Raw genomic sequence first — 8,385 nt, forward strand, 5'->3', positions numbered from 1 at the left:
GCCTCGAATTTTGTGTCTCGAACTTGTAAAATTCGTAACTTCTGCGTACGAGCTCCGTTTTCGACGTTCTTTATATGCACGCGTAGCTGAAAATATGCTCTACAACTTTCGTTTAGACTTCATCGGAAAATTTTGAATTTATTTTGAATTATTTATTTTTAACGGGCCGGGATACGAAATATCCGTTAAAAATCCATAACTTCTTCATCTGATGTCCGTTTTCGTCAGACTTTTTACCGTTGCACTAATATTGATGAGACCTTCAACTCTCATTTAGGTTGTTTCGGTAAAAGATCTCTCAATCTCTATTTCGAGTTTTTAGCTGTCTGCTGCTATATCCGGATCTTGGAAAAATCATAACTTCCTCATATGAAGTCAGATTTGGACGTTCTTTTTACGTACTTTTACAGTTTAATGTTATCTACAACTTTCATTTAGATACTTAAGGCTAAAAACTATTGTATTGAAACTTTGCGTTTTTCGTTTAATCAGTGTTGCTGGTTTTGCCGAGAATCTTCGGTTGGTCATAACTTCTTCGTTATAACTCGGATTTTAGGGTTCTTTATATGTAAGAAAACCTTGATATGATTCCTATTACTTTATTGAACCCAAATAAGATTTTAGGAAAGTTATATTTTGACATAAATTTGACTGGTGTTACATTTTATTGTCTCAAAATATCGGGTTGTCACAGTTGGTCACTTAATTCGCGACCCAAACACACTCCGTCTCGGCGGGTAAGCATACCTACTCATCGAGTCCCTTCCTTTATTTACACTTAGCACCCTTCACTTCTTGTTCCGAAATTGGGATGTTACATTAATCCTTCAAATTTCCACCTCCTTCCAGTTTTGATCATTTTCTTTGAGATTGTTCTTATTTGTCTACAAAATAGAATTTATGCTTATAAGTATCCAAAATCTTTGTATTTAACAAAAATAAAGCTAAATTGTATTGAAATAACACACACACACACATAGACACACGCACACACACACACACACACACACACACACACATATATATATATATATATATATATATATATATATATATATATATATATATATATATACGCACTAACCTAACATATCATGACACATGTGTCCTACTCTACACATGCATAACAAGTAGTTAACCTAATCAACTAGCATACCATACTCTAATAATATGTCCATCCTTCCATGCAAAGGATATACAATGAGATACGTGACATAGTGCGAAACTCACCTCAACTGAAGAATTGTAGAAGCACATCAACACTCTCACACCTTGCACTACTTAATTCCACGAACCAACTACCATCAAAAGAGAAAAATCCTCAATCAGTAACCTAAGTTCTCTAATTTTGACCCCAACAAATTGGTCAAAAGTCAACAGTCGACAAAGTAAACAACCACCATGACGTTGAGACCCCTTGGCCACGTCGTGGGCATAACAGGACAAAATAGACGACATGTAGGACATTGCCACTTCGTGGGCCCTCTTTCGTCACGTCGTAGGAATGTAAGGACAACACAATCACGAATCAGCATGCGCCCACGTCATGGGCCCTCATTGGCCATGTCGTGGTTGCTGGTAGAACTCTTTTTTCTTCATTAAGAGCTTAATCCTTACAGATCTTAGCCTAAAAACTTTAGATCTAGTCCTTCTTATTGAGTTAATGGATAACGTTTCCAACTTTATCCATTAGGACCTCACCCCAACAAAATGGCATAAATCCCTCCCAAAAAAAAGCATGGTTTCAAAGACAAGATCAAGCTACCAACTTTTCAACAAGAAAAGGTCCAAAAAACAATCCTTAGTTCTTAGAAGGGGCTAGAGTCACCTCAATCCCAAGAACACCACCAAAAGGGATCAAAAGCATACAAATGGACCAGAATCTAGTTTTAATAATAATAGAAGTAAAGTGTGACAACCCGAAATTTTCATTTGTATAATTTCCACATCCAAACACTCCAAATATTAGTCAAAAATATTTTATTACATTTTTGGCCGGATTTAAGTCAATTTGGTGTTTTTTTATTTTTATTTTATTACGTGAAACGACTAAATAAGTGTCGTCGTTAGTAAAGTGTACCCGGGCAAAACAACCCAACACCTTAATTAGGTGTTCACGGCCAAACAAGAGGTGTTTGGACTGTGAACACCCTTTTCCCCAAGACTCATGCATATAGCATGAGTTTACTGCTTTTTCCCTCATTCTTACACTTCCTACTCAAGAACACAAGACTTTTCTCTCAACTATCATAAATTCATCCTTCCAAATCCGCCAAAATGTAAGTGTTTCTTCTCTAAATTCATTCATACAACACTAAATCTAGTGTTTATACATCATTTTCATCTATGGAATTTGATTTTTTTACTTAGATCTTCAAGCATCTTCAAATCATCAAGAACACACTAGTGTTTTTGGGCCCTAAAACACCCTTGCAAGCTTCCTCTAAGTATACCATTCCTAGCTAGTTATCTTCTTATTGTGCTTACAAATCCATGGAATAAACCCAAGAACATGTGTTTACGGCTTGGGAATATCCCAAAACCGTAAACACCCCAAAAAGGGGTTTTGATGCCCCAAACTCCTTCCAATGCTTACCTAATGAACTAGGGACTTGTATGAATGATCACAGGACCCTAAAAAACGAAATGGATGGGGGTAACCATGAGTTTACTGCCATAAAATCATGGGTTTACGGTAGTAAACTCGCAAATGAATGTTCAAAAACCGTAAACTGCAAAAAGAGTACCATTTCGAGCCCTAACCACTTCCTAAGCCCTTGAATCAACCCTAGAACATTTCCTTGTGAAGCATGAAGCCTTAAAAAACACAAACACACCATCACCATGAGTTTACGGTCGTAAACTCATCGGGGAAATGGTCCCTCAACCGTAAACTCACATAGGGTGGGTATTTGAGGAGTAAACTCCATAGTGAGGTCATACACTCCTTAGATGCAACCCTTAGCACTCCTAGCACCTAAAACAAAGTGTTTTCATGTATTAGGGGTGCATTTACTTACTTATTTAGTGATTAAATAACTAATTAGATACCCTTATGTGCCACTGCATTTTACATAGGATCCGTGGGTGTATTCAACTCCTCACTTGACACCTAGCATCCTACCCGACATTCCATCCACTCCACTCACTGCAGGTGAGCTCATACCCCTTAATTAACCTTTTAAATGCTTTTAAATGCTGTTAAATGCTTTTAGGGGGTAATACAAGTTAAATCGAACAAGTTATGGTATCAATCACATGTGATTTATAACTTGTTACAAAAAGGATTATCTATACTTTCAAATTACCTTGCCAACAAAGTTGTTTTAAATGTTTGTTGAACTCATATTCATGTTTAATTGTTCTAAAACTATTTTTCAAGGCTTTTAAACTTATTTTATTTGCAAATCATATCTATACCAATATATTTATATAAGTAAGGATTGAAGGACTTAGAACTGGTAGCTCACCTTATTTCCTGTTCTTGTTTGATTGTGTATTAGGGTACTCTGTTATCTGTTCGACTATCGTTGAATTCTTAGTTATATACCTTATATATTCGTGTTGGATATAAATGTATTCACTTCAGTTCAACACCTTTGTGTATCAAAGGCATTCAACTAACATCTCTATATTAACTATAATAGGTATAGTTAAGGATTACCACTCATTACTAATGTTACTAAGATACTCACTATAGTAAGTACAATTATGAGATTTTACATACTAAATACTATACGAAGAGAACCCTATACACTATACGAAGAGAATACTATATACTATACAAGAGAACAAACACTCAATACATTATCTAAGAAGTACATTATACTCTAATTATGAGACAACATAATAAAATAGAATGTGATACACTACTTCTCGATACAACACTCCACTATGCGATCACCGTGTAACCAGAGCCTCCTGGAGGGAGAGCGAACACTATGTGTATAGATCTATATGGGACGGACACTCCCACATCCTGACTGCTAGCTACAGTCCGAGCCGACTAGGCCCAGGGGTGACAAAACATCACTACACTATGTGTGACCTGGAGGGTCAACTGTCACTCTACTATCACTCAGCAAGGTTACATACGAGTTCACATTCAGACCTTAAGTAACACTGTAACGACCCAAAAATCACAACTACAAATTTCTTTAAAAACATTACTAAATTATATTTATAAAAACTGCATCATAAGTAATAACATAATTTTCGAGTATTAATTCAAAACATATTATCATTATCAGAGTCAAACTTTCCCAAGTTAACTTACTATGGTGTGTGCACTTCAATCTTCCCAAGCTCCTCCTTTGAAAACTGCGTACCTGAAACCAAAACTGAAAAACCGTAAGCACGAAGCTTAGTGAGCTCCCCCAATCTACCACATACCATACAATAACATATAAAGCACATACTGGGCCTTGCCCACTGCATCAGACCGAAGTCCGAGCTAACTGGGGCCTTGCCCCCTGCATCGGACCGAAGTCCGGACTAACTCGGACCTTGTCCCCTACATCGGACGGAAGTCCGGGCTAACTGCGGCCTTGCCCCCTGCATCGGACCGAAGTCCGGACTAACTGGGGCCTTGCCCCCTGCATCAGACCGAAGTCCGGACTAACTGGGGCCTTGCCCCCTGCATCAGACCGAAGTCCGGGCTAACTGGGGCCTTGCCCCCTGCATCGGACCGAAGTCCGGACTAACTGGGGCCTTGCCCCCTGCGTCGGACCGAAGTCCGGACTAACTGGGACCTTGTCCCTTGCATCGGACTGAAGTCCGGGCTAACTGGGGCCTTGCCCCGTGCATCGGACCGAAGTCCGGACTAACTGGGACCTTGTCCCCTGCATCGGACCGAAGTCCGAGCTAACTGAACAGAACATAGCATAAACATATCAACTAGCATGAACACACATATACTGCATACTACATCGGGCCGTGGCCCGAAACACATAACACATAATTCATGTCCGAGCCACGAAGGCATCAAACATACTAAATACTGCATCAGATCAAAATCCGGAAACTGCTACTAGGTAAACGGGTCGGCATTGTGGCCTTAGACCCGTTCCTACTGGAAGGAAACTCACCTGAGACTGTTGAACTGATGTTGCTAATCCTTTTGACTGCTACCTGATCTCTGACTCCGAATTGCTGCTCCACTAGCTCCTCGAGCTACCAATGTCAATATAACACTTAGTCCAACTGACCTCCAAAGGTCAACTAGGTCAACTCTAGTCAAGGTCAAAATCCTGGTCAAAGTCAACCTTCCAGGTCAACCCTACTCGCCGAGTCCACCAAATAACTTGTCGAGTTCATTTGCTCAGGATCTTTCTATTCGCGATTCGACTCGCCGAGTCAGTCCATGACTCGCCGGGTCAACTATTCCCGAGTCCTGACCTGTCCAACTCGCTGAGTCTCCATCCGACTCACTGATTCGAGTTTCAACTCGAAGGGTTTGGGGGGTTTCGCGACCTGACTCGCCGAGTCCAAGAATAGACTCGCCGAGCCCAAGGCAATCATCAACCAACTCGTCGAGTTGTTCTTCCAACTCGCCGAGTTCATGCCTAACTTCATCCGACTCGACGAGCTGTTCATCCTACTCGTCGAGTTCCTCCTCATCTTCAAGCTACTCGCCGAGTCCACTCGAAGGACTCGCCGAGTCTATTCAGTCCTTAATCCATGCAGTGACTTTTCGAGCCAAACAGGGCTTCCAACTCATAGATCCATACTTCTAAGGCCTATCCCCCACGTAAAGTGGCAAACTTTACGTGTAGATCAAGAGATCTAGGCTTAAAACAATCCAAACTAGGGTTTAAGACAAAGAGGCTTCACTATCAACCCAAGAACAGATGCTTCATGACTTTCTAGGCCAAGATACACTCAGATCTGAAGTAGCAACTTCAGATCTAGGCTTCTAACTCGAAATAGTTCTTAAGCATAGCATAAAATCCCCAAATCACATAGCCAAGGTTGATCTATTAAACAAAAGAGGGAAGGTAACGATTTATTACCTTTAAATGCTCAGAAATGTTCCACCAACTCTGGATCCAAGGCTCCCCTCTTGCTCCATAAAGACTAACTTCTCTCTCAAGCTCCAAAAGCTTCACTAAAGGTAGATCTTGCTCTAAAACGATTATGGCGGCTACGGTTTAGTGATATGTGCTAGAGAGGCAATAAAGGAACCCTAGGGGAGAGAATGAGACGTTTAAATAAGCTCCAAGTCCCGGATTTAGGGTTTTCCTTGCTCAGACTTAACTCGCCGAGTCACCTTCGCCGACTCGTCGAGTCGGTCGCTTACACCTCAACCCGGATCCCGCTCGGACTCGCCGAGTCCCTCTTTGGACTCGCCGAGTCTCCCCTTAAAATTGGGGTTTTCTTTCTTTTCTTGGCTTTCCAAACTTTGGGTGTTACAACTCTCCCCCACTTAAATTAAACTTCGTCCTCGAAGTTTGCTATGACCAACTGTCCTGCGAACTGCCTCCAACTCTCTGCTTGGGAATCTAACACCCCCTTTTTTCCATCACTCTAGCCACTTACAGTGCTGGTCACTACTGTTGGTACATACTGAATCCTTCCCTTTTCCATAATTTTCTTAACGTTACTTCCTCCGACTGAGAATTCTGTTACCCCTCATCCGCCTACCGGATGCACTGAGACCTCCCTGGTCCAACTATTCTGTCAATATCTGAGTTACCGGACTCCTACCGGTCACTACACTCCATCGCAATCTCCTAGTCACTCCCAGCGACTTCGCAAGATTCCTTGACTATTTATAATTGTTCTATCCACTCTGATACTCATATCGGAACTATCTGAAACGCTGAGCTGCCTGCAATACTAAACTGCTTGGAACACTAAACTACCCGAAACACTAAACTGGCTGAAACACACTGAACTGACTGAAACACTGAACTGACTGAAACACCGAACTGACTGAATCATTGAACTGGCTGAACCACTGAACTGACTGAATCACTGAACTGGCTGAACCACTGAACCGACTGAATCACTGAACTAGCTGCTTCCCACAACTTCTAAATGCAATCTTCCTCTGGAACTAGTTTCCACCCGTCATCCTGACACTGCAACTTTAACAACCTCCCGATCCACCGATCAGGTCCTTACGTCACATCCTGACATCATCAAATCCACGACTAACAATATGATGGCTCCCAGACTGACGGTAGCCCTTAACATACCCGAACCCCAACGGTCCACTACTACTCTGATCTCATAACTGAGGTGATGATCTACTGACAAATTGCCGACTTAACCATAACTGAAATACTTGGAAATCCGAAGTCTAACCCGTGGATTCCCATATCCTCACTACTGCACCCGAACTGGTGGGTACTACTGCTTTCCCGCGTCCAACAACGCGCTCATGCTACCTACCAATCTGATAAAGGCTGCGGCTACGCTCGCAGACTGACAACTCTCTAATACTATCTGGCTGCTAGTGAATGCTACGGCTACCCCCCGCAGACTTACAACACCACTACTACTACCTGACTGCTAGTGAATGCTACGGCTACCCCCGTAGACTTACAACACTACTACTACTATCTGACTGCTAGTGAATGCTACGGCTACCCCCGCATACTTACAACACTACTACTACTATCCCAAGGACATCCTGACTATCCCTAGTCCCGCTAGTAATTCCTCATCCTGATTTCTCAAAACCAGCCCTCAGTCTTTGAATACTGCATCATCCTCGACATCTTATATCCTTAATATACTTAGCGCTTCGTCGAGGAACTCTTCGGCTTGGTTCCCAAACCAACCGTCTACTAATCCGGATACAAGAAGCTATTGTTGGGAAGTTTCCAAACTCCCAACTCCTGAATCTACACAATCCTGCATGCTGACTCTGTCACTAGCTGCTAATACGAAAGCATCTCTTGCTGACCGTTCTCAGGATCCTCATTCCGACTCACTTGAGCCCTACAGGTGGTCCTCCAATCCTGGATTCCCAACCAACTTCTAACCATCTCGATTACATGAACTAACTGCTGGGAAGGTCCTCGAACTCCCAATTCTGAACTTCTCGATCCATCGATCAATGTGCTACTATCATTTCCTCTCAGAGACCGCGCACTCATTCTGAGTCTACGTGGCTCTTATCCTTGTATACTCGGAGGGTTCTCCCCCACTTGGATTTGGCTAGATCCTTACTGGTTGAAAGGATTTCCAACCTTCCTTCCATTAAAAGGGTGATATGATGTCCTCTGACGTTTACCCTTGCCAGCGCTCCAATTAACTCTTACCAGATCCGCACCCTTCTTGCTATCTGACTGAGCACCCTTCGATCCTTAACTGTATTTGCTTTAGGGACTACATTCCGAGAACCTGCGTTTGGGGTGCACATCCCCAAACCACTTC

Source organism: Lactuca sativa, chromosome 1, assembly GCF_002870075.4.
Source record: "Lactuca sativa cultivar Salinas chromosome 1, Lsat_Salinas_v11, whole genome shotgun sequence".
In the NCBI taxonomy this organism is placed as follows: domain Eukaryota; kingdom Viridiplantae; phylum Streptophyta; class Magnoliopsida; order Asterales; family Asteraceae; genus Lactuca; species Lactuca sativa.